General features: G+C 42.7%; 1 protein-coding gene across 2 annotated transcripts in view; it reads left to right on the forward strand.

The window, feature by feature from the left end:
• Positions 1-27,283, forward strand: part of LOC127577750 (potassium voltage-gated channel subfamily KQT member 1) — a 638,072-nt gene that overhangs the window by 39,294 nt on the left and 571,495 nt on the right. The gene's annotated exons all lie outside the window — the stretch shown is intronic.

Here is a 27,283-nt window from a genome sequence, read left to right on the forward strand (position 1 = left end):
TTCATTAATCAGCGAATTACCAACAAGATGGCATAAACTTAGGATCATTTAAATAATGAACTTAGGATCATTTAAACAATGAGCAGAATTTCTATCTGTACAAAGGGTTATTGATTATGGAACTTAATTTACCACGTTGATTATGGAACTTAATTTACCACATTCTGTATAGCACAGATCCAGCACAAGTGGCAAAATGACAAAGAGTTCTTTAATGGTCAATGGGAAGACTGATCTGCTGTGCTTCAGTGTACTGCAAGAACCATGTACAGTGGTTTTCCATTGCTGGTCAAGTTTGCATAATGCAAATGTCTCCATTTTCTGCCTAGTGATCAGGGACTGAACTTTCAATTCTATTTCATGCTGATTCCTCTACTCTACAATTTGTCTACTACGCTTTGTGTTGTGGATCCATGATATCTAATCAAAACCTCAATTACTCATTGAGCTAAGAGTCTTCTGGCTAGGTTTTGCACATTACTGAAAGGACAGTCAAGTATTTAGTCATACACACTATGATAGGGCTGCATTCTATCCACCCACCCTGAAAAAATAATTTATATGTAATATTTCATTTTGCAAACATGCACTGTGTGGTTAAGCTACATTATGTAACAAAGATTCTGCCCATGTTTACCTGTATTTAGCATCTAGGTTGGGCAATTTGCCTCTCTACTTCAGGTCAACTTTCTGCCAAATTCACTGCCTATCCAACTGCCAGGAGATGTGCAGATTGAATTTTAAATAATTGTTTTTCCCTTTCTTGTCAGTGGAGAATTACCAATGGGAGCGAACTCATTATCGCTTACTGCTAAAATGGCATAGATTGAGTAATTGCTGCCATAAATCAATCGTCAGCTGCATAGTGCTTTGTTGCACTAATACGCTCAAGCAATGAGTCACCATGTAAATCACATCCAGCAGGAATGTCGGAATGTTAAAGGACTCCTTGCTGTTCTTTGGCCTCAGAGCCACGGCAAGAGAAGTGTAGAGAGCAACAGAAGCATAGGCTCACAATAATCATTAAGAATCTTTAGGATGTATATATGCGTGTGCATAGGTTTACATTAATTTTGCCTACCCCATCCTCAAATAGAGGTTATATTTAAATTCATGTCCTAAGTTTGTCCTCTTTCTGTCTATAGCGAGAGGCAAAGAAGGTTTTCACTTTGCAGCTGATAGATGTGGGATTGATTGCTGTTTGATTTTTTTTCTTGCCGAGGCCCACATGCAACTAACATCACTGGTACACTGATGAAAAACACGATGAGGCTGGAGGCCAGGTAGCATCCGTGGAGAAAAGCAGACAGTCAACGTTTCGGGTCAGGACCCTTCTTCAGGACTGATGATAGGAAAAGGGGAAGCCCAATATATAGGTATAAGTAGAGCAGTGATAGGTAGACAAAAGAAGGGAGGGGGGGTGGGAAGAAGGTGGTGATAGGTAGATGCAGGTAAGAGATAGTGATAGGCAGGTGCAGGAGAGGAGGGGAGAGCAGATCCATGAGGGGATGCGTCAAAGGTAAGGAGGAAAAAAGTTTAGAAAAAAGAGATATAGGCTAGGAAAGGGAAGAAAAGAAGAGGCATTGGTTGGGGGGGGATGGTTGAGGGAATTACTTGAAGTGAGAGAATTCAATGTTCATAAGATAAGGCATCTTTATTAGTCACAAGTACATTGAAACACACAGTGAAATGCATCTTTTGCGTAGAGTGTTCTGGCGGCAGCCCGCAAATGTCGCCACGCTTCCGGCGCCAACATAGCATGCCCACAACTTCCCAACCTGTACGTCTTTGGAATGTGGGTGGAAACTGGAGCACCCAGAGGAAACACAGGCAGACACGGGGAGAATGTACAAACTCCTTACAGACAGCGGCCGGAGTTGAACCTGGGTCATTGGCGCTGTAATAGCGACACACTAACTGCTACACTACCGTGCCTTCCCCGAAGGGTCCTGACCCGAAACATTGACCGCCTGCTTTTCTCCACAGATGCTGCCTGGCCTGCTGAGTTCCTCTGGCGCCATCATGTTTTTCGTCTAGATTCCAGCATCTGCAGTCCTTTCTTTCTCTAGTATCACTGGTACACTTGCTTTCTGCAGGTGACACTTACAGAACAGAATTGTTCAACTTTGTTTTGTCAAAAGAAATCTTACAATGAAATCACTTTTCAGCTGTAGTCACTGCTTCCAATGTAGCAATCTTAACTGTGCACAGCAAGCTCCCACAAACAGCAGTGTGATAATAACCATTTAATCAGTCTTAGTGATCAGGGGTGAGAGTTTTTTATGTATTTGCACAAAGGACATGAACACTGCTGCCTATGTCAGCATTTATTACCTGTCCTCAATTTCCCCCAGCTGCTAGCCCTGATAATCTATCATTGCGCTACTACACTTCAATGTTACCAAATAAGTCTAGCACACACTGCTGCTGGTTGGTCAAGTGACCTAACCCCAGAAAGGTACAAGAACAACACCCTGGTTATAAGATAAGATAAGATTTCTCTATTAGTCGCATGTACATCGAAACACACAGCGAAATGGCATCTTTTGCGTAGAGTGTTCTGGGGGCAGCCCGCAAGTGTTGCCACGCTTCTGGTGCCAACATAGCACGCCCACAACTTCCTAACCTGTACATCTTTGGAATGTGGGAGGAAACTGGAGCACCCGGAGGAAGCCCACGCAGACACATGGGGAGAACGTACAAACTCCTTACAGACAGCGGCGGGAATTGAACCCGGGTCGCTGGCGCTGTAAAGCGTTACGCTAACCGCTACACTGGGATGAAAGTAACTATAACTTTTTGTGAACTAAAAGCGATGGGAAGAATCTTTGTTCACCATTAGTCACGCCAGATGTACTGAATAACCGATGCCAAGTTCTTCAGCCAACCATTCAAGTGACCTGACGTTCAGCATGGTAATTATGAGCCCTGATTATCTGGCTTGATATATAATTTGTCTGAGATGTCAAGGCAGAATACTTGATAGTGAGCCAGTTTAATGCTTCATTACATTTATTATGGAAAAGTGTATCCAATAAATACTCAGCTGGAAAAGGAAAATCTCTATTCTTAAGTAGTGCTTTTTGCAACTCGAAACTAGGAGAGTACTTTAGATATCATGACGTATTTTAGAAGCATAGTTACTGTTGTAATTTAGGCAATGGAACAGCCAACACATGTACAGCAAGCGCCCCATTAACAGAAATGAGTTAATGACCAGATAATCACATTGTGATGTTGGTTGAGGAGTAAATGTTTGCCAGTGCACCACTGAGAGTTCCTGCTTCTCTTTAAATTGGTGCCACTGGACTTCTTTTATTTAAGAGGCTTAAAGAGGGCCCTGTGTAACATTTCATTTTAAATACAGCATTTTTGATATTAGGACATGCCCACAATGTTGCACATGGTTATCTCCCTGGATTTTGTACTCAGGTCTCTGGAGTTGAAGCAATGATCCTTATGACACACAGATGACAGTGTTATCCACCAAAATGTGGTAATGTGTTGGCATTTGTATTTGGAAGCTCTGGGAGGAGACTCTGTTGCAGTTGTTGCAGGTATCTGGTCACGTGGCGTTGCCTGTTCCAGAGCCATGCACAGAGCTAGTATTTCCTGGAGTGCAACATGATTATGAGGTTTTCCAACTTTAATTGCAACACCCTGGAAAATTGGACAGGCACTTCCGGATCTGAGTCACAATATGTGGATAAGGTGGTTTCCAAGAATAATGTCATTTCCGCATATTGCCAGGAGGAACTAGGACGAGTAGATCCAAAGCAACGTCACCCAACCAGGATCTCATAGCACTGCTTGCTCTGCATTCCCAACCTGTTGCTGGGAACCTGACCCAGGCAATCCCTCCCACCCCCATTACCTAAGGTGCCATCTCCCCAACTGATCGGCCAAATAACCTCCATTGATTAACCCAGTCATACTTACTAATCACCTGATCACTCTCCCATTGATTAGCCAAGCACCTCCCATTACAGATCACTGCTCATCCTGGCCATCCTGATCTCCAGTTCCCCAACTGTCAGTCACTACCAGACCACCAGCATTAACTCCACTGCCATTAACTCACGGTCTTCCGACTCAGTGAGAGCTCTCTGCACCACTGCTTGCAGCCCCATTGACTCATCAACCTCCGGCTCCCAACCAGAGCTCACCGGCATCACCAGCAACTGACCCTCAACGGACCCGACTTCTTACTCATGGTCCTTCTCCCACACCTGACGCTATCTCTTTTGCAATCCACTTGGCTTAGTCTTACCCGGATTTACCTTCACATGCTCAGTCCTGGCCTTTCCTTGTGTAAAGCCAACTTTTTTTTAATCCAAATATACTTTATTCATAATAAAAGAAACTATATACAATAATAAAACAGTTCAAACCTTTACATTCGTGTACAATTCCATTCTTAGTGTTACCTTTTTATATTAAAAAAACACAGCACCAATGCCACACGTGTGGCTTCCAGGGGTGATACCCCAATCCCATATTTACAATATTTGAGGGGCTTCCTCGCCTGATCCCGCCCCTCCCCTTCCTGTGGCAGAAGAACCCTAAACTGTCATCCTTCCCCACCGAGCCCTTGCGTTGGCTGCGCCCAGCTTCAGTGTGTCCCTCAGCACGTACTCCTGCAGCCTGGAATGTGCCAGTCGGCAGTATTCCCCTACGGACATCTCGCAGTGCTGGGAGACCAACAATTTTCGGGCAGACCAAAGGGCTTCTTTCACTGAGTTGATAACCTTCCAGCAGCAATTGATGTCCGTCTCTGTGTGCGTCCCCGGGAACAGCCCGTAGATCAGAGAATCCTCTGTTACGCAGCTGCTGGGGATGAAACGTGACAAGGACCCCTGCATCTTTCGTCACACCCTCCTCGCAAACCCACAGCCTGCAAAGAGGTGGGCGACCGTCTCATCCCCAGCGCAGTCCTCCCGGGGGCAGTGCGCGCTGGGGGTGATGCCCCAACCATGCAGGATGGATCTGACTGGGAGGGCCCCCCTCACCGCCAGCCAAGCGAGGTCTTGGTGCTTGTTGGTGAGTTCTGGCGATGAGGCATTCTGCCAGGTGTAAAGCCAACTCTGATTAATGACTGATGCCGCGGGCCTCAGGTGCTAATGAAATTCCAAGTACTGGCCCCTGAATGAAGCAATTATCAGCCCACGTCACAGTAACCAATCAATGCTCCATTGGAGGTGCCAATTAAATTTAACTAAATATACTGACTCCTGACACAATGCCCTCTTTTGGTCTATTACAATATGCATGTAAAATAGATATATAAAATAACTTTGAAAGATTAACAATAAAGCTGCTGTATTAAAGGTTCAAATCTGAATGGACTATTTCAACCAAGCAGTTCACCTTCCAGTTGATGAGCTCAGGTCTGTCTATACTGTAAAAAACTTTAGGTTCGCGTAGATGCTCCGCCATAGTGAACATACCAATGTTGTTCCTATTCCCAGACTTGTAGGTGCCAGCTTTCATTGTTTCTATTGCTCCACTTGTTAGGAAACAGGGTTCATTGTCCTGTATAAATCAATACTTAATGCATACTGTGCATGGCAGAGTGGTTTAATGATTGTGTGACTTTGCATTGTAGTTAGTAAATCTTTGAAGATAACTTCACTACAGGAAAGCCTGTTAGGTATTTTACCATCTTCTTTCATGTCTTAATCAGATGACTAAACTTTCAGTTCTATGTTGTTTACTCTCTCCTCTTCCATTTGTTCCCTTGTACTCTCTCATGTGTCATGGATCCATAATAACTAATTACACCTTCAAATGGGCCAGTAGACTTATACCCGGATGTTACAGGCCGTCCCCGTATAACGAAAGGGTTTCATTTTTACAGATGTGCTTAGGTCAATTTTGTCCATAAGTCGGAAAACGCACAAAAATCGCTTGATATGGCAATAATACCTCCACAGTATTGTAATGAATTATGTCAAAAATACATAAGACTGATAAGAAAAAGCAATTACTATGTGGAGAGAGAGAAAAAACTAGTTCCGCCATTCCTGGGAACAAACATATGTATGTATGTTGGACTTTTGAACTTAATGTTATTATGAGACCTCGTTCAGATGTAGGGGTGTCTATAGGTTAGCTGTTTGTAACCCAGGGGTAGCCCGTACACATTACTGAAAGATCAGTATTTCACACACTTTTGGAGTTGTACCCTGTCTGCTACTCAAGCAGAGTAACATATATAAATTTTGGATTTTGTGAAGTTCCAGTATGTATTTTGAGTTGCATCATTGGTCATGTGCATCAAAAATTTTAGTGGTTGGGCTGTATGGTTTCATGGCACTTGGCAACTGGTTAGGCATTTTAGGTTGATCATCTACCAATGTTACTGCAGGGAGTTGTCCTGGACAGTATTTTCCTTCTCACTCAGGTATTAGGTTACAATGGAGAAGATTTCAACCTCAAGGTTAGGCTGGAGATGTGTAAAATGGAGCAAAGACGTTTGAAGGGAGATTTGATTGTGATAAAAAAAAGATTGTGGTTGGTTTAGAAAGGATTGATTGAGCCATGCAGTTTCCATTAGGGAATAGTTCAAGAACTATGGGGATGCAGAATTAAAATTTGGAGCAAACGATGCAGGGGGAGGGGGTGCGGGGGGGCACTGTGGGGAAATCTTTAAGCAGGGAATAGTTGGAATTTACTGCCTGTAGAGCTGGTGGTGGAAAAGGATTTAATCTGTGTTTACAAGAGGGAATTGGATAACGTGATAATTTACAGGGCTAAGGGGAAAGAGTGGGGGAACAGGACTGACAGATTGTTTTACAATGACCTGGCATAGACTTGATAGGCTGAATGGCTTCCTTTTGTGCTATAACAATTCTATGACTCAGAGTAAAAGTTTACCTGCAGGCTCGGACATTGCTTCTTGCTAGAAAAATGGGTGGGATTGAATAATTGCTGCCGTTAATAAATTCGCAGATGACGCAGTATTTATTATGACTTGGATAATTTGTTGTGTGGAAATTGCAGCAAGGTTTGCATCCATATTTCAATTCGAAAGGATGTGTGATGGAACCAAAATTATGACAGTGATGAGAAATGTACAATTGCAGATACAGGAGTGGCGTTTAGGAGGCTTTAAGGTAGGCACATGAGGGAATGGAGGGATATGGATCATGTGCAGGCAAAAGGGATTAGTTTAATTTGGCACCATGCTCAGCACAGACATCACGGGCTAAAGGGCTGTACTGTTCTATGTTATTCTGTGATCTAGTGTCTGTATCTTGATCTAACCTGCCCAGTGTTTCTGAAAGTCTATTCACACCGTGTGACCACAGTAGTTTGTGAATTCACGTATGTGAAATGTTAGTCCAATAAAGTCTTGAAGAATTTAATTCCTTGCATCTGTCTGTTGAATAAGGCCCCACAGCACACTGCAGAGCACCTGCCAATATTTTTTTAAGTGGATGGTACCTCGTTGAGATTTGCATCTCTTGCAGTTTCAGATTGGTCTTGGGTGTAATCAAGTATATTGTGCACATGATGTCATTCGCATAATTGGAAACACAAAAGAAAACAAAGGGTTTGCAGCTGAATTATAAGGAAAGCTGTTTTAAACATGTTGTAAACATGTTTGTGTTATGTGCAAAGTTAATGCTGTACTTAGAGGTCTGTTCAAAGCCCAGAACTCAGAGGCTAGTTTCCATTGCAAGGAATTTAGTGGATGGGCATAGTTTGTCACCTCAAACTGTTGTTAAGCTTGGGTCTTGCTACTATTCTCAAACTGGCTATTTTAGGGGAGCCTGTGAGTGTAACTCAGGCTATGTTTAGACAAGTTGTAATCTGTGGTTTGGAACACAATGAAGTGTCAGTTACTGGCAATCCAAGGAGCAGATGGCAGAATAGAGGCTGATTACACAACAGCATGCAGTGCTCATAGGGAGCTCCATTATTTCACTAATGGTTCTAAGTCACAAAGGGACTAATTAATAATGAAACGATCAGAAGAGCTCAAATGCTGTCTGCTTCTTAAGGACAATAATAATACTTAATAAATTGTAAACCACATAGAAAACAAATGGCCCACACAGGCTGCTTTTAATCACCTCCCAAAGCCTCTTATTTTGCCTGGTTTACTTGACAGACATTTCTATTTTATGCTTTTTCAAAATGCAAAAAAGCCAGTGACCATTTATCACCCCCTCTGCTTGCCAGCCACATCCCCATCACAGAAAAAAAGTGAATAAAGTTAAAAGCTGAGGGTGAAATGTTTGGTCATGTCTGGTTTGCTAATCACAGCCAAGACTTTGTCAGCTGTGACGCCCCAAAACCTGTAGGTTTAAATCTCACTCTAAAGGCTTGAGTATTGCATAGGCTGATGGAGTACTAAACTAGTAAAGGTCCTCTCCTTGGATGACGTGTCAGACTTAGCTTCTGTGTTCCCTTTTTTGTTAGATACAAAATATTCCATGAACTATTTGAAGAAGAGTAAGGGAGAGTTTTATTTTGCATTGCCTCGTTCATTATTTATCGAATCTTAACCAATATTAACAACAGTGCCACCTTGCTATTTATGAGAACTTGCTGTATTGGCTTCTGCATTTCCTTCATTACAGCTGTAATAATATTTGAAAAGCACTCACAAAGCATGTGAAAAAGCTGTAATACACTGAGGTCATAAAAGGTGGTGCAGAAATGCAAGAGTATTTTTTAATGGAAATAGAACTTCTTGTCTGTCATTCAGTTTAATTGTATAATACAGTGGATTTGCTGTGGATATAGCTACAATGATAAAGGCCATTGACTTCATATAGTAGAAAGTGACCAGAATTTGTGGTGAGACAGAGATGGAGAAGAATAGGAATTGAACCTATTGGTACAGTATGCCAAGGATTTTTGGAGGAGAGAAAATCAAAGGATTAAGGTTTGAAAATTTGGGGAGATGTGGGTAGTGATGACAAAGGTTGCCTTATTTGCATAGGTTTTGTTAGCTGTTCATTAGGTCTGAAGAGAGATTTAATAAAGTTGTGCAGTGGCATTTAAACCTTGTCACAAGTCTCTCTAGCCACTGACACTGTAGATTGCTTTGGCCACTTGAGGCTGACGGAGTTTGAGGGTGTGCATCTGACCTCAAGACGAGCTCACAACCATACACCCGCTACATCATTGATGACTTCCAACATCTGTCCTCACGTAGCGTAATGGTTAGTGTAATGCTATTATAGTGCCAGCGACCCGGGTTCAATTCCAGCCACTGTCTGCAAGGAGATTCTACATTCTCCCCGTGTGTTTACGTGGGTTTCCTCTTGGTGTTCCAGTTTCCACCCACATTCCAAAGACGTACGGGTTAGGAAGTTGTGGGCATGCTATGTTGGCGCTGGAAGTGTCGCGACACTTGCGGGCTGTCCCCAGAACACTCTATGCAAAAGATGCATTTCACTGTGTGTTTCAATGTACATGTGACCAATAAAGAAATCTTATCTTTACTGCAGAAGCTTCATTCCTGCCTTTGTTACTTCTAGATTCAATGATTCTAAGACTCTTCTGACCAGCCTCCTACTTTCCACCTCTTTGGACTTGAGCTCAGCCAAACTTTGCTGTCTGATTCCTAGTTTGGACTAAATCCAGTTAGTCATGTACCTCAGTTGGCAACCCACTGGTTTGAAAATTCCCATCTCTGTTTTCAAATCCCTCAGTGGTCTTCCCTGCTCCCTATCTTTGTAACATAATTTAGTTTAATACACCTCTGAGAAATGTGGGGGAGAATAAAATGGGTTAATGTAGGATTAGTGTAAAATTGCATGCTTGATGGTTGGCACAGACCTAGTGAGCCAAAGGGCCTGTTTCCATGCTGGATCTTTCTGACTATGACTCTATTCTCCTTCTAGGGTATGTCTAGATTCCCTTTAAAATGCACCCGCCCCATTCACCTCAACGTTCTCTATATTTCTCTCAAATTTCCTTTTAGATTTGTCAGCGGCAACCTTATAGTTATAATTGCTCGCTTTGGTCTCCCGTGCTGTTTCGTAACAGTACCTAGGATACAGAAAAGAGTGCAGGAGCAAAACTCAGTGTGGAAGAAGTCTCAAGTTCAGCACCTGGTGTTGATTTCTCATGGTGCAATGGTATAAACTGAATGTTTTCTTTAGGGCTCCCGGTTGTGAAGGGGATAAGCAATAATGCAGTGGCCCCTGTTGGAAAGTGCAGAAGCACTGGCATTATAACGTTACATTAAGCACTGCTGTTATAAACCATACGTAAATTCCAAGCTTAAGTGCAAATAATGCCAGTTTGATATTAAGTGGTGTTTCTGTCCATGATACCAAACTTAGAATATGTTACTAATGCTCTATGCCAGAAATCTAAATTTTAAAACAGAAATTGCTGGAAGATCATCTACCCAGGTGGGGCTTCTGCGGGGAGAGAAGCAGAGGTAACATTTTGGGTTGATTTTTGTTTGCCTCACCAACTCTCTTGAACGGTCATCAATCTGTAAGTGCTGTAAGTTGCTGAGTGTTTCCAGCATTTTCTGTTTTGTTCCCACATCACTGCTTTCAATAGGGAGAGTGAGGAGAGAAAGAAGGGTGTATTCTTGTAGCTAACACCTTCTCCATACATCACAATAAAAGCCTGTCATGGATGGCAGCTGGATGATGTAAATGCCTGTTCATAAGTGCCACAGATGAATGACACAACCCTGGCCAGGCTATTATTTTGTGCAGATAAAGACCAGCAGTCTGTTATTAGCACACACATGCCTGACAGCAAACTGGCAAAATAAAATCAGTTTGCAGTTGAAACCTTGCAGGGTGCTGCTTTTACTAATCATCATGCAGTAATATTAAGTAGATATTGTTTAGTATTTATTTTGTACATAAAGACAGACAAGAGTTAATAGGACTTTTTACATCCTTAAGCTCTTTATGGCCAAGTAGGACTTCTGAAGTATTTTTAATGTTGGAAGTGCTGCAGCCTATTTTGCACACAGCTGTCCCACAAAGAGTGATGTGATAATGCCACTCACAGGTGTCAACTGAGGGGATAATTATGGCCAGAATATCAGGAAGAACTACGCTGCTCTTTTTTTATTTGTAGTACGAGGGGACCTTTTACATTTATCAATGATCACACATAATTCTGAATTCCCTTTGTACTGCACTAGAAAGCTTTATGCTCAAGGGGAACAAGTGAAGTTCTGGGGAACCAGTACAGGCAGTTCCTGGGTTATATAAGGGTTCCATTCCTGAGAATTATCTGCAATCCAATTTTTCCATAAGTCGGAAACGTCCATTTTCCATAGTTAACCATATCATATCGCTCTGCATGCACTTCCTACAATACTTCCATTTCATCGAATATCTTCTATGTTCACCTGAACACTACCCATAATTAAACTAATGGAACATTTACCGTATCCAGTTGTTAATGAATGCCACAAAACATTTTATTTTTTTATTATTACTACTATCTTGAAAAATTCTTTAAAAGATTATGGGAGAATTTGCATGAAGTCAGATTTGCATAAGATAAGATATCTTTATTAGTCACAGTTACGTCTTCCATAACCTGGGGAGTCCCTGTAGTCCAGAAGCCTTTTCTATTGCTTATTTATGTGATCTGAACATTGGTGGGCAAGGCCAGCGTTTGTTGCCCATTCTTAAATACCCTTGAGAAGATGGTGATGAGTCGCTCCCTTAAACAGTGCAGTTTATAAGGGGAAAGTGTTTCTGCTGATGGAAAGGGAGTTCCAGGATTTGATGAAGAATTTACAATCCATTCTCAAGCAGAGATGTTACCCAAATTTGGAAGGCGGAACATATGTGTGGACAACATACAAATGAAAAGAGACCAAGAACTCGATGTTGCAATGTGCTGTTCTTAAGTTGTTTGTGCAATTGGGAGATGATAGTGATATACAGCTGACAGTGCTGGATTTCTGATCTTTGTACTTTCTATGTTTATACAAGTCCATTATGTACATTGCTCATTGCAACGAACTGTCTGACCACAAATGCAGCTCAAGCAGCCTACTGAGCCGCTCTAATACTAAAATTTGATGCCGATTATAAAGAGAGAACTTGCAATCATATAACATCTTTCACATTCTCAGGATGGCCCAGGGTGCTCCACAGTCAATGGATTACCTCTGAATTATGGTCATTGTTGTACTTTGAATGAAACATGACAGTTTTAACCTCAAGTGCCATGACCATCAAAAAAACGAGTCACAGTATCAGGAGAACTACTTTGTGTTCTTTGAAAAGTGCCATGCATCTTTCACTCCCACCTGAAGGTGGGGATAAAATCTTAGTTCAACAACCAATGCAGCAACTGACTCCCTTAGTACCAGGCATTGTATTTCCATGGGAATTTGACAACTATCTGAGTGGCGGACAAACTTTACTTTGCTATCTTATCTGACGTTGTAGCATTTCCCTCTTTTAAAACTGTTGTAATGTAATCAAACTTCACAAGCCATTTTCCCACAATTGGCAGTGGGGTTATGTTCAGATAATTTGCTTTTCTGAAGACAACTGAGGGATGTGGCCAGGAAAATGGCTTAAAGGTAGGCGATAGACTTAGATCACTTGTGAATGTCAAAACAAGGTTGTAGGGCTTGAAGGGTTTACCCTGTTCCCCTGTTCAACACAGTGTTTATGAGGTCAATTTTAACAGTCACAAACGAGGTGGAGGAGCAGTTACACTGGAGTAGTGGGCACCACCCTGTTCTGTCCCACAGCAATTTCAATCCAGGTCACCAGGACACTCTCACTATCTAGGGTGGGGTCCTTATTGGATTTGCCATTGGAGTCTGGTAACGTTATCTGGTCTGATGTGCTATCTCAATTAAATGAGGCAACAGCAGAGGCTTTTCCCCCATGCCAAGCCTATTTGGAAAGGAGCCAGGGCAGGAAGCTCAGGAAAGTTACATTTTAGTTTTTTTATTGTGTGGGGGCCAAGAACAGCAGAGGGCTTCTTCAGATCCTGCAAGGAAATTCTGGGCTTCCCTGAGTCCACCTTCCCCTATTTCTCCCACAAGTGGGACTTCCTGATTTGAATAGCCAGGCAGATGCTTTTAATTACCTTCCAACCTTACCAGAGAATTTTGGTTGGGAGGTTGGCCTGAGGCAGTTAATGAGTCCCAGCTGTTGAGAACAGCCAGCAGCCTTGAATTGGGTATCAATTAGCCACGCTGATGGTGGAAGCTGGTATTGAATGAGTAACGAATGACATAGCATTTAAAAACACTTAAGTGCTGGTCACAGGGAACTACCTGCACTACTAAACATCCAATGGCTTTTGCAGCTGGCTTGGTGCATAATTCATATTAAACATTGCTATTCTGCTCAAGTGCTGAAAATGTCACCCTGTTCCAGGATTTGTTACAACCTTCTGCCACTAAAAGAACATGTGACCAATCTGTCAGTCAGTCACTTGTTTCTGAATTAATCTGGTTGGGTTTTGACAGGCTGCTGAATGTCATACAAAAGAGCAGATGTTGTTCCATAGAATCCAGTAAATGTTGGGATCTCTGTTGTCTAACGTGACAAAATGCAAATGAAATGTCAATGATGTAAAGGGAAAACGCACAGTGTTTATTCTTTGTAGTAAGTCTTCCTATTCATTGTTATAATCCTGTTCTCCAATAAAAAAAAACCTTTTGATCAGAGTGATGAAACCAGCTGAGCACTGACATGCCCATCTTAGCAGAGAAAAGATTTGGTTCTGATCTGAGTATACTTCCCTTTTGTTGCTAGATGTAGCTATAATACAATACAGGGTGACATGCTAAGAATTATTGTAAGGGGCAGCAATGTGAACACTGAAGGTCAAAATAATTGTGGCTGCAAAGGTGGAGCAAGTTTGTAATAAAAGCAAAAATGTGCTTGGTCAGCAGGATGCTAGAAGGAGCTTTTTCTGATGTGGACTGGCAGCAGCTGAGGTTTTAATGTGGACTTACTGTACGATTTGAAAAGGGATAAAATGCGCTAAAATACCACCACAATTTCTGCAAGTGGGGTAGTGCTGTAAGGTCAGCTAGAAAATAAATTTCATATTTTCAGTAATCCAATGCTTCTTCCTGATGGTGGTGGTGTCTTGATGCATGTTTTGGTTAATCATTCCAAAAAGTCCATCTTAAACTTTTCCTAGGTTGCTTTCCCCCTTTAATGGTTAATACTGTTGTTCGACATGTGTTGGTATTCTAACCCTATGTGCATCAATGCATTGAGACTGAAAATGGAGCTGAGCTGGTCAAGAATCATGGTTATAAAACCCACAACCTGTTAGTTCGCAGTGTAGTACAGGAACTTCGTATTCCTGAAAGTGGTCCTTAATTTAGATGTTAATTGGAATTATGGGCCTCAACACAAGGTAAGGTTGCTGCATAACAGACAGACTGAGCTACCAACTAAAGGATAGGAGAGGTCCCTAAAATTAGAGGACACGGGTTTAGGGTAAAGAGTAAAAGATTTAGAGCAGATCTGAGGAACGTTTTCTCAGGCAGAGGGTGGTTGGAATATAGAACGCACTGGCTTGGGGTGGTGGAGGCTGGCTCTCTCACACCATTTGAGAAGTATCTGGACAAGCACTTGAATTGTCAGGGCACAGAAGGCTCTGGGCCAAGTGCTGGTAAATGGGATTCGTGTCGATAGCTATCTGGTGGTTGCCATAGACACAGTGGGCCAAAAGGCCTGTTCCTGTGCTGTACAACTCTATGGCTGTAAAGAAGATTCAAGTCTAAGGCAGATTGATGTGAGTAGTCAAATTGAAGTTAATGGACTGCAGTTATTTGTTTCCACTTACCCTGAACATGTAATTTGCCGTTGATTCACTGTTAGTACAACGCACAGTTCTAAGGGCTGGAAAGGAGCCTATGCACGTTTAAACAAGACAATTTGAGCACAGTCATGTGAGAACAGATGGTGGAATGCTTACAAGCTTGATGTGCAACTTGTGCGGCAATATTTCTGTTTTCTTAATTAGTCACGGTAAAGGCAAAAATTGATGACAGTTGTCTTCTTCAGGCCAGGTCCTGAATGATTTCCAAACTGGTTGTCATGTTAATTTATAAACCATTGATAGGATCAGTGTTATGATGTTTGACTTAGAGCATAGAACAGTACTGCACAGGAACAGGCCCTTCAGCTCACAACGTTGTGCTGTACTAATTAAATTGGTAATTAAATACCTAACTAAACTAATCCCTTCTGCCTATACAATGCCAATATCCCTCCATTTTCTGCACATTCATGTGCCTATCTCAGAATTGTTCTATCTTGATGCATACCGTTTTTGTAGTATAACCACATGCATACTTGCTTGACTCTAATGGTTTGCAGTGTGACCTTCTGGACCTTACGCCATTGGTAGCTTGTGCAGGTGTGCAGTATGTAATCTGATGGTGATCAGCAAGCCAGTAATATTGGAAAGCAGTTGAACAAAAGAACACAAGAAAATAAGAGCAGGAGGAGTCCACCTGGCCCCCCAAGCCTGCCTCACCATTCAATATAATTATGGTGAATCTATGCTGGCCTTAACTCCTCTTCTGTGCCATTTCCCCATAGCTTTCAATTCCCTGACCCTGCCTCAGTGAGAGTGCTGTCACCACTGAGTGAGCCGGTTGTGGGCTCAAAGACCCACTCATAGCACAAAATCTTGGCTGACATTTCAGTGCTGTGCTACTGCTGGTGCAGTAGGATGCAGCAGATGAGGGTCTTGACCCATAACGTCGACTGTCCATTTCCCTCCATAGATGCTGCCTGACTCGCTGAGTTCCTCCAGCATTTTCTGTGTTGCTCCAGATTCCAGCATCTGCAGTCGCTCGTGTCTCGCCTTCTAAAGACCATCCAGTATGCTACTTAGTCACAACCCCTGGGTCAGAAGGTTGTGTGTTCAAGCCCCATTCCAGCCTCTTGAGCACAAAATTCTGCACTAGAAAGCCACCAATTAATCAGAGATAATCATGTGGATTTATTAATGGAAGGTGATGTTGAATTTTTCGATATGGTAACAAGGATGGTCAGTGCAGGTATCATGTTTGAAGTGGTTTCTGTGGATTTTAGCAAGGCAGTTAACTAGGTCCCACAAAACAGGCTGATTAATCAAGCAAAGGCTGTCCAATGAATAGACAGATCTAAAACTGGCTTAGACACAAACGATAGTTGAGGGCATTTTAGTCACTAGAAGGCTATTTGCAATGGAGCTCTGTGGGAAGCGTTGCCTGTTATCAGTAACTTTTATAGGAAAATGCCAAACAGACAGCAAGAGGGGTATAAAGACAGCAAGAGGGGTATAGTATTTCATGCCATGTAGCTCACTGAGCGGGAACTTCAGCATGCAAGGTTTGCAATGGGAAGTGACCAAAAATAAAATGTGAAAACTGGACATTGGTGGTTTGAAAAGCTAAAGAAGTTCTCTTGATCTTCAAAAATTGCTCTGCATTTATCTTGCACCTTTCTCATCATCCTGAAATATTTTACTGCCAATTAAGTGCTCTTGAAGAGTAGGAATGTAAGAATTGCTGCCAAACTAAGCTTTCACAAGAAGTGAATTGGTAACATAATCTTTTTTCAGTGCTGGGATAGATATTGGCCAGGACACCATTGGAGAATTCACTTACTTTTCTTTGAAATGATGTCATATAATCTTTTAGTCACCCAAGAGAACAGCCATAACTTGAGTTGAACAATTCAGCCAAAATCATGCCTCCAACTCTTACAGTACTGCTCTGCAGGATCAGTTTAAGGTTTTGAACTCAAGTCTGGAGTGGGACTTGATCTCACAACCTTCTTCCTCAGAAGTACTCTGGATGGGGAAGTGCTTTAGCCATCTCTAGCTTGAATAGACCTTGCTGGACTGAGTTGGAGCACTGAAGCTAGTTGCTGCTTGTGTTGAGATTTCCCTACAACACTGAGACATGCAAGCCAAGTAACTTCAGCAGGAAGCATCTGTCCCATATATGTACATTACTTTCCACCGACTCATGTCTGATTAGATAGCAGCTGACATGACTAGCCTGCTGCATGGCCAGAATTCAAGAAAACATTAACAGTTTTTTGGTGTTCAATATGAAGCTGGGAGCGTGCCAACCTGTTTTGCTAAACTGCACACCAGCCACTGGATTTACTGACTAAAAGCAGCAGGGAAAATCACTCCCATGTTTACAATGTTTATCAATGAGATACACTCAACAAGAGATCAACTTTCCTCTCGGTATCATACAATTTCCCAAAGCTTGAATGAAGTCAAATTATTCTTGTGTGTCTTATTTTAGAAGGCTATTTTTTCCCTCCAAATAGCATAACACATTAATTTAAAAATAAGATGCAGAAATTGTAGAATCCAATGCACAGTGTATTTTTTACACCAAGGATCTATAATTTCATAAGACCCCCTGCAGGTCATTCCAATGACTCTCCATTGTGTTTAGAATGACACTCCACCATTACTGCACACCTTACACTGGTAGGAGGAATGAATTGGTGGTAGAAAGACTGGAAAGCAGTGGCTTGTACAAGAATTGTCCCTATTTCTTGACTCCATAAAAGGAAGGATACCTGACTGATGATCACCACAATTCAACCAACTGAATGGTTAGATAAACTGTCACAAACCAGACTTTTGCAAGTTACTGTTCCCATCTCTCAATGCTTGCCGTGCTTATTGTTCAATCTAGAGCATGCTTTGCAGAGAATTTGCAGGGCAAATTCTGTTAGAGGCCAGAACCTTCACACCATTCATCATTTTTATCATTCGCATTCTTCATTATCTGCAGCTCATTCCACTGAAGCTGAGGCTGATCTCTTGAATCTAGTACACTTACTTTGTGACATCCCTTGCAGTGAAGGTTAATACACTTGGGTAATGAGTTTAAACCCTTGCTGTTTAGGATAATCTCAAATGCATAAAACCTTTCTTTAGCTACTTTTTCCTTATTATTATTGATAATTCTTAACAGACTATGGGTTCCTCTGTTCAATAATTTAAAGAAAAGGGTAAGATTTGAGTAAGAAAGATGTAGTATTGGCAGAAAATATTGACATCTATAATTAATATTCCCATGAAAATTCTGACCACCTCTAAAAATTGACCAACAAATAACCAAGGACCACTATTATGACCATAGATGAATCTGTGGAGAGCTGTGCATCCAAAGAGATGGGAAGACAACAGCTTCCATTGCATCCAACAGGAGATGATGAGGGAGACCGAAGGATCGGGGCTCCGTCCACACATTGAGCAGGTGCTGCCAGTCCCCAGCAATGGCCCCACTCACCATACTGGTCAGGGTGCAGCCCTGAACCTCACATCTCAGTGCTGAGCAGCTGCATCCTCGCCCTGGGACCCCCTCCTCCCCGCCCCCACCCCCTGCCTCCCAAGACACCAGCCTTCACAGGCAGCCTCTTCACACGACGCCCTGGAGAATTTCATTGCTGGGGGGTTAAGCAAGGATTCGTGCCCATTCCCTGGCACAGCAGCGTCCAGCCTGAGCAGATGCCCGTTTTAAAGTACAGTGGGGTACGTATCCTTGAGTGCTCGGACTGCAGCACCAATAGCACTGCAATGAATCAGCCTGCTGCATTGTAGGACTTAATGGGGTACAAGTGAAGCTGGAATAAAACAAACAAGTGAATGCCATTACTCAGACAGTCGATACAGAACAGTAAACATTCGCTATTTTTACGGATTCCTTGTTTAATAGATGTCCATTTTGTAATTTTATAGGATAATGCCTGCAGAGACTGCTCCTTTAACTGGATCCGAATCTTTCCCTCTCAAATAACCTTTCTTCCCCTTCCCATTTGACCTGCTCCATGTAGTTTTGGAATCTTTTTGTATACGTAACCTCAATAATAGTGACACAAGTGTCACTGTGCAACAGTACGATCTGAATATCAAGGTCCTCACAATATGAAGGCACTATCTACCCTGCATGATATTATTTGCTTTCAAATCAGCAGCAGCTTCATTCCTTCCATTCATTCAAGCTTCCCACAATTCTGGCCTTTTGACCAGAGAGGGCATTCAGTAGATGAGTCAGTCACCACCTCTTTTTCCCTTTGGTCATGTGTACTTTCATTTCCTGAGCACTTGCCTTGCGAGCTTTATTCTTCTTTAAGATATTTTGACTGCCTCTGAGCATGGTCTGAATCAGTATTTGTGTAATTTGCTGTGCTACATATTTTTCCAGCATTTCTGAAATCAGTAAAAAAGATAAAACTGAGTGCAGTTGACACCAAGAAGTTCGCCAAGTGACCTATAGGAAGAATGGCTCATAGTTAATGTTTCTACTGAATTCAAAAAAGCTAAGGATGGGCACCTGGGGCACATACAGGTGGATGCATCACAAAATAGTTTTATTAAAAGGAACTGGCATCTTAGAGACTTAATCATCCATTTTCACTGACATATTTTTCCCTGCGCTGTCTTACTCTTTGAAGATCATGGCAAATGCTTGGATATAGTATCACAGGTTGGAAAGGAATTCTATCAAAAAGTACATCATTGGTTATAAAACAAATGACTTGAGGTTTCGAAAAGTGCAGCAATGAATTTGGTTACTTCATTCTACATTTCTCTTCCTGCTTCTCTCTTCTTTTCTTTACCTTTTTGTTTCTCTACCCTATTTCTACCTCTTTTTCTCTTTTGCTTTTCTTATTCCTTTTTCTCATTTCCCTGTCTCCATCTCTGCACCTTTCTCTTTTTCCACGTTTGTCCATTTCCATAGAACCATAGAACCATACAGCACAAAACAGGCCCTTCGGCCCACCATGTTGTGCCGTCCATCAAACCACCCTCACACTATCTAACCCTTTCCTCCCGCATATCCCCCCATCCCACACTCCTCCATATGCCTATCCAACAAACTCTTGAACCTGTCCAATGTATCTGCCTCCACCACCACCCCAGGCAGCGCATTCCATGCACCAACCACTCTCTGGGTGAAAAATCTCCCCCTGACATCTCCCCTGAACCTCCCACCCATAACCTTAAAGCCATGCCCTCTCGTCTTGAGCATTGGTGCCCTGGGAAGGAGGCGCTGGTTGTCTACTCTATCTAGTCCTCTTAATATTTTATATACCTCTATCATGTCTCCTCTCATCCTCCTCCTTTCCAGTGAATAAAGCCCTAGTACCTTAAGCCTCTCCTCATATTCCATACACTCTAATCCAGGCAGCATCCTGGTAAATCTCCTCTGCACCCTTTCCAACGCCTCCACATCCTTCCTATAATGCGGCGACCAGAACTGAACACAGTACTCTAAGTGTGGTCTAACTCGAGTTTTGTAAAGCTGCATCATCACTTCATGGCTCTTAAACTCAATCCCACGATTTATGAAAGCTAACATCCCATTGGCCTTCTTAACTGCTCTATCCACCTGTGAGGCGATTTTCAGTGAACTGTGAATATGAACCCCCAGATCCCTCTGCTCCTCTACACTGCCAAGTACCTTGCCATTTACCCTGTACTCTGCCCTGGAGTTTGTCCTTCCAAAGTGTACCACTTCACACTTCTTCGGATTGAACTCCATCTGCCACTTGTCAGCCCAGCTCTGCATCCTATCAATATCCCTCTGTAAGCTCCGACGACCCTCCACACTATCCACAACACCACCGATCTTAGTGTCGTCCGCAAACTTACTAACCCAGCCTTCCACCCCCTCATCTAAGTCATCTATAAATATCACGAAAAGTAGAGGTCCCAGAACCGATCCCTGCGGGACACCGCTAGTCACTGCCCTCCAATCCGAGGGCACTCGTTCCACCACAACCCTCTGCTTTCTACATGCAAGCCAATTCCTAATCCACACAGCCAGGCCTCCCTGGATCCCTTGGCCTCTGACCTTCTGAAGAAGCCTACCATGAGGAACCTTATCAAATGCCTTACTAAAATCCATATGGACCACATCCACCGCACTACCCTCATCAATCTTCCTGGTCACCTCCTCAAAGAACTCTATCAGGCTTGTGAGGCAAGATCTTCCCTTCACAAAGCCATGCTGGCTGTCCCTAATCAGTCCATGATTCTCCAGGTGTTCATAGATCCTATCCCTTAGAATCCTTTCTAACAGCTTACCCACCACAGACGTAAGGCTCACCGGTCTGTAATTCCCTGGACTATCCCTACTACCTTTTTTGAACAAGGGGACAACATTCGCCACCCTCCAATCCTCCGGCACCATCCCCGTGGACAACGAGGACTCAAAGATCCTTACCAGCAGTTCAACAATCTCCTTCCTCGCCTCTCAAAGCAGACTGGGGAAAATCCTGTCAGGCCCCGGAGATTTATCTGTCTTGATATTATTTAACAACTTCAACACATCCTCTCTCTTGATATCTACAACCTCGAGAACATGACCCTTACCAGCACTCCCTTCCACGTCATCAAGACCCCTCTCCTTGGTGATTACCGAAGAAAAGTATTCATTGAGAACTTCTCTCACTTCTGCCACCTCCAGGCACATTCTCCCACCTTTGTCTTTAATCGGGCCTAGCTTTACCCTAGCCATCCTCCTACCCTTCACGTACGTGAAAAAGGCCTTGGGATTTTCCTTAACCCTACTAGCCAACGCCTTTTCATGTCCCCTTCTAGCTCTCCTCAGCCCTTTCTTAACTTCCTTCCTCGCTACTCTATATTCCTCACGGGCCCTGTCTGAACCTTGCTGCTTATACCTTATGTATGCTACCTTCTTCTCCCTAACAAGTCATTCCACCTCTCTCGTCACCCACGGTTCCTTCACCCTGCCATTCCTTCTCTGCCTCACCAGGACATATTTATCCCTAACATCCTGCATAAGATCCCTGAACATCGACCACATCTCCATGGTACATTTCCCTTCAAAAAGGACATCCCAATTTACACTCCCAAGTTCTCTCCTTATAGCCTCATAGTTCGCCCTTCCCCAATTAAATATCTTCTTGTCCTCTCTGCACCTGTCCCTGTCCATGACAATTTTAAAGGTTATGGAGCAAAGGTCACTGTCCCCCAAATGCTCACCCACCAATAGATCCTTCACCTGTCCTGGTTCATTTCCTAAAACTAGATCTAGCATGGCATTCCCTCTAGTCGGCCTGTCGACATACTGCGTCAGGAATCCCTCTTGGACACATTTAACAAATTCCGTCCCATCTAAACCTTTGGCACTAAGCAGGTTCCAGTCTATATTTGGGAAGTTGAAGTCTCCCATTATAACAACCCTGTTATTTTTGCTTCTGTCCAAACACTGCCTGCCAATCTGCTCCTCTATATCTCTACTGCTACCGGGGGGCCTATAGAATACTCCTAGTAGAGTAACTGCTCCTTTCTTGTTCCTTACTTCCACCCATACGGACTCTAGAAATGATCCTTCTACAACATCCATCCTTTCCGCAGCCGTAACAGTGTCCCTGACCAGAATCGCCACACCTCATCCTCTTCTCCCCCCTTCCCTATCCCTCTTAAAACACCGAAAACCAGGAATATTCAATATCCACTCCTGCCCTGACGTCAGCCACATCTCAGTAATAGCCACAATATCATAGTCCCTCATACTTAACCAAGCCCTCAGTTCATCTCCCTTATTCCTAACGCTTCTTGCATTTAAGTAAACACACTTCAGTCCATCTACCTTACTACTTTTATAGCCTGTATTCTGCTTCTCCTTCCCCAAACCCTCTCTACCTGTTTGATCTAACTTTTCCCCATCCCCTTCTTCCTCTGACCTACTCCTCCGGTTCCCTTCCCCCTCACAAACTAGTTTAAACCCTCCCGAACCACCCTAGCAAACCTAGCCGCAAGGATATTGGCACCCTTCTGGTTTGGGTGTAACCCGTCTTCTCTGTACAGGTCCCACCTTCCCGAGAAGAGATCCCAATGATCCAGAAATCTAAAACCCTCCCTCCTGCACCAACTTCTCAGCCACACATTTATCTGCCACCTCCTCCTGTTCCTGCCTTCACTATCGCGTGGCACTGGCAGCAATCCCGAGATTGCTACCCTTGAGGTTCTGTTCCTCAGTCTTCTGCCTAGCTCCCTGAACCCACTCTTCAGGACCTCATCCCCCTTCCTACCTATGTCGTTGGTGCCAACATGGACCACAACTTCTGGCTGCTCTCCCTCCCGCTCAAGAATCCTGTGGACCCGATTCCTTCATCCACCTTTCCTCCTTCCTTTCTTTCCTCCTTTCTCCTTCATTTAGATCAATTCTTTCCTTCCTCTTTCTTAGCTTCTGTTGCTTTTTATTTTCGCTTTCTCTGCCTGAATAGTATCTTCTAAAACACTTATGAAAAAATGTGTCTTTACATAGTGCCTTTCACAGCCTCATGATGTACCTTTAAGCAAATGAATAACTTTTTGCGGTGTTGTTTTCATTGTAATGCAGTGGACAATTTGCCAACAACAGACTTGTGCAAACAGCAATGTAATAATGATCATGTGAAACGCTTTAGAGGTGCTGACAGAAGGATAAATATTGGGTGGGACAATGATCAGAACTCATCATTCACCTTTGATATGATGCCATCCATCTGAGAGAGCAAATGGGACTTTGGCACAAAGCCTGTTTCAAAAGGCAGCATCTCTGCTGATGTAGCAACACCTCAATAATGCTTTGCTGTCTCAGCTTGGTTTAAAGTCCATGGTAAGTTACTTAGTAGTTAGTTAGTTAGTTAGTAGTTAGTAGAGTTACTAAGTTACCTTCTTACTTAGTGGTGCTGCTCAACCAGAATTCTTATCATAGCCAACTTAAGTTTGTCTCGCTAAGATTTTCAAAAACGTATTTCCCATCACAGCTCTCCCACAAGCAACTACAATACATTTTTCTCTTATCAGTTATGTAACATGCTGCAAAATGCAATCTCTGTGTTTATACAGGAGTCCAAACCTCAGCAAAGCGCCAGAAACAAGTCAGGCACTGTGACTGCTAAGTTGTCATACATGGTCACCTATAAGCAAGGAATCATTGCATTATGCTGAATTAATGTAGCATTACAAATCTCTGTTTAGGAATTTTTAAAACTAGTGTTAATAAATTCAAACAGAAACAGAAAGAACTTTGTGTGATTCTGATTTCCTTTTTTCAAGAGCTATCCAATAAATATTCTGCAAAGTGGCAGAAATTATGGTTTATTTCTTATAATCACAAAATCATTCTCCATTGTCAACTTTTGATCACGTGGCTTTGGAAGGATTTCATGGCGCAACTTCAACCATGCTCCATTCAAAACATTGATAAATATTGGCTTGTGTTAGGAATTTAAGGTTGTAAAATAAGATAAAGAAGCATATCATGCCTGTTCCTTGCTGGGACCATTGCAATAATATATATGGGCTTCCCTTCTTCCGGGTCAAATAACGATAAACTAACACCGAGTGCCCTTTGAATTATAGATAATATTAAAGAGTTCTATGCAGGTTAAATTAACTGATTTAGTTTTCTAATGTAGAGGTTATTCATTGTCAGGTAGCCCTGACATTCCCTGTTACTGAAAAATGAAGGTGGGTGATTATTTTTTCATCAATCCACTAAAGTTGAGTTGGGACTAGCAGCCCTGAAACATTGGATTACCAAGGATATGACCAGCAGATTATCAATTAAAGGTGCAAGCTTATTCACATTTCTTATTTGGTCAAAGAAGAAATTTCTTTAAAGCATTTGAGAGGTACCTGGCATACCCATATCATTTACAATGGGATGATGCATCTATTAAGTGTGAATTCCCCATTTATACATTAGATGGTCTTACTTCTTTGATAATTTAGTAAGCTGAGTGTCCAAATAATATTTATTTCATATTTAATACTTAATTCATGTCATTGAAAACATCCTCCTCTCAAACATACAGGTGTAGGGTTTTGAAAATAAATCAAAATTAGCAGCCAATCAATAAGAATTGATAGTTTTGATCAGAAGAATTCCTCAGTAATAAGTATGGCAGGCAGTGCATGACTTATGAGAAATAATAGTAGTATTTATATTCAATGATCATTCTGCCATCTGCCCGTTGAATACTATATTAATTGTAAACCTTGTAAATTGTGAACAGGTGGTGAGAGCTTTTCTACAAATGTTACAAACCACCTCAAGTTTTGCTCCAAAACTGTATTTTGAATATCTACTCTCCCAAACTTCCCTTTAATAAAATCTAAAACACAGCAAAATGATATATCTATACAGCATGGAAATGAATCTACCAGTAGAGTAAGAGGGAGTAATTCCTACTCCAAAGGCAAAGGTCTGAAATATTAACAGTTATAAGGCATTTATTGACCATTCCTAATTGAGCTGCCTTCTTGTGCAGCTGCAGTCTTTCTGGTGAAGGTATTCCCGCAGTGTTGTTGGGTAGAGAGTTCCATTATTTTGGAGAGATAAATATGATGCAATAACTTCAGTGAGAGTCAGGGAGATTTTGGGCAGGAATGGAAAATGGGCAGTCTGGAACTGGCACCAACTTTAGAGACCAATTGCTTGGGGTATTTTATCCACCTTTGGCCCTTGAACTTTCCCTCACTGTGCCTGTGATTGGATCTGTGCAGGAATTGCATGGTCAGAGATTAAAAATAACATTGGGTGTTGAATGCATTAGACCCTGACCTTTGCCTAATTGGAAAGCCTTGCCTACTGCTGGAAGCATGCCTGCAAATGCAATGTGGGCCTGGGGAGCCACATGCTAACCATGTTTTAACATGCTGGGCATCCTGTTCTTTGGAAACACACAAAAAGCTGGAGGAACTCTGGATCAGGCAGCATCTGTGGAGGTAAATGGACAGTCAGTGTTTCAGGTCGGGGCCCTTCATCTGGAGTCCAGCGTCAACTGTCCATTTCCCTCCACAGATGCTGCCTGACCTGCTGAGTTCCTCCAGCTTTTTGTGTGTTGCTCCAGACTCCAGCATCTGCAGTTTCTTGTGTCTCCTTTCTGTTCTTGGGAATGGGTGTGGTGAGAAGAAGTAATATTGCTTCCTTGACCTTCAATAATAATGGAGGAGAGTTTGTCACCTTGGAAAGTATGCATTCTTGGAAGCTCAGCCATATTTAAAGTGTTTAAAAATCTTTTCTTCAGAGGCAGCCGGATAGATTGAGACACCAGATGGCTGTCAGATCAGTAGATTTTCTGCACCAGCCTGCAGGCAGGGTTCAGATATCGGGTTAAAAAAAATCAGGTGGTGGTTAAGGTGAATGGTTTGATGGCAGAAACAGTGAGGTGGAGTGCTGGGGGGAGGTGACCTGGGCTCCAGGAGAGCAGAATTGGACCTCACTGGAGTTTGTTGGAGTCCAATTTTGGGGTTGCGATTCCAAGTTTGGAAGCAGGTTAAGATTAGCCAGCGCAAAGAACTCCTTATCATACAAGCAGTCCCCAAAGGCACTTACACCATCATCCATTTATTCATTTCCCTTCAGCTGACTGGTTTCCCAAAACCAAACAGCCACCATTAAAGGTGGAACAGAGATAACATCTCAGGCATTAGCCTCATTAACTTCTAGCTGGTCGCCACTGATCAGGTTGAGTGCCTGAACACCATTCTCTCTCTGTGAATCCTGGAAGTAGATGGGCTGCAGGCATCTAGTTTCCCGCTTAAAAATATTTCAACCCCAGAGACTCCACCTCTGGTCTCCCACCTTGCTGGGTACTCATGGTACCTGTAAAAAGACACTTTTCTACATTACGCAGGCTGATATTATTATAGAAACTTTTTGAATAATGTATGAATCCTAGAGTCATATAGCAAAGCAAGAGGTACTTAGGACCACCAATTCTATGCCAGCATCAAGCAGCCGTTAACACTAATCCTACATTAATGCTACTTTATTCTCCCCATGTTCCCATCAACTACCCCAAGATTCTACGACTCAGCTACACACTCGGGGCAATTCACAGTGGCCAATTAACCGAGCAGCCCACACATCTTTGGAGTGTGGGAGGAAACTGGAGAATGCCGAGGAAACACAAGTGGTCACAGGGAGAACATGCAAATTCCACAGAGGCAACACCAGAGGTCAGGATCAAGCCTGGGTTGCTGGAGTTGTGAGGCATCACCTCTCCCAGATGTGCCACTATGCTGCTGTAAGAATACAAACTCAGAAGCAGAAGGTTTAGTTATAATGCACTTTGGACAACCATAAAGGCGTGGTACATTGGTTGTTTGAAGCTCACTTTATCTTCATACCTCTCTGTTCCTCCCCTCAGCTCTGCTGCTTTGGCTGGCCATTAACTGAAGGTGGAGCAGTCTCCCAGTGGACAAGAGGACAACCCTTCCATGCAGCTCCCCTACTGGTTGAATGTGACAGTTTTGGAAGTCTGACATCAAAATGACCACTCACCAATTATCTCAC

This window comes from Pristis pectinata, chromosome 14 (assembly GCF_009764475.1).
Source record: "Pristis pectinata isolate sPriPec2 chromosome 14, sPriPec2.1.pri, whole genome shotgun sequence".
In the NCBI taxonomy this organism is placed as follows: Eukaryota; Metazoa; Chordata; class Chondrichthyes; order Rhinopristiformes; family Pristidae; genus Pristis; species Pristis pectinata.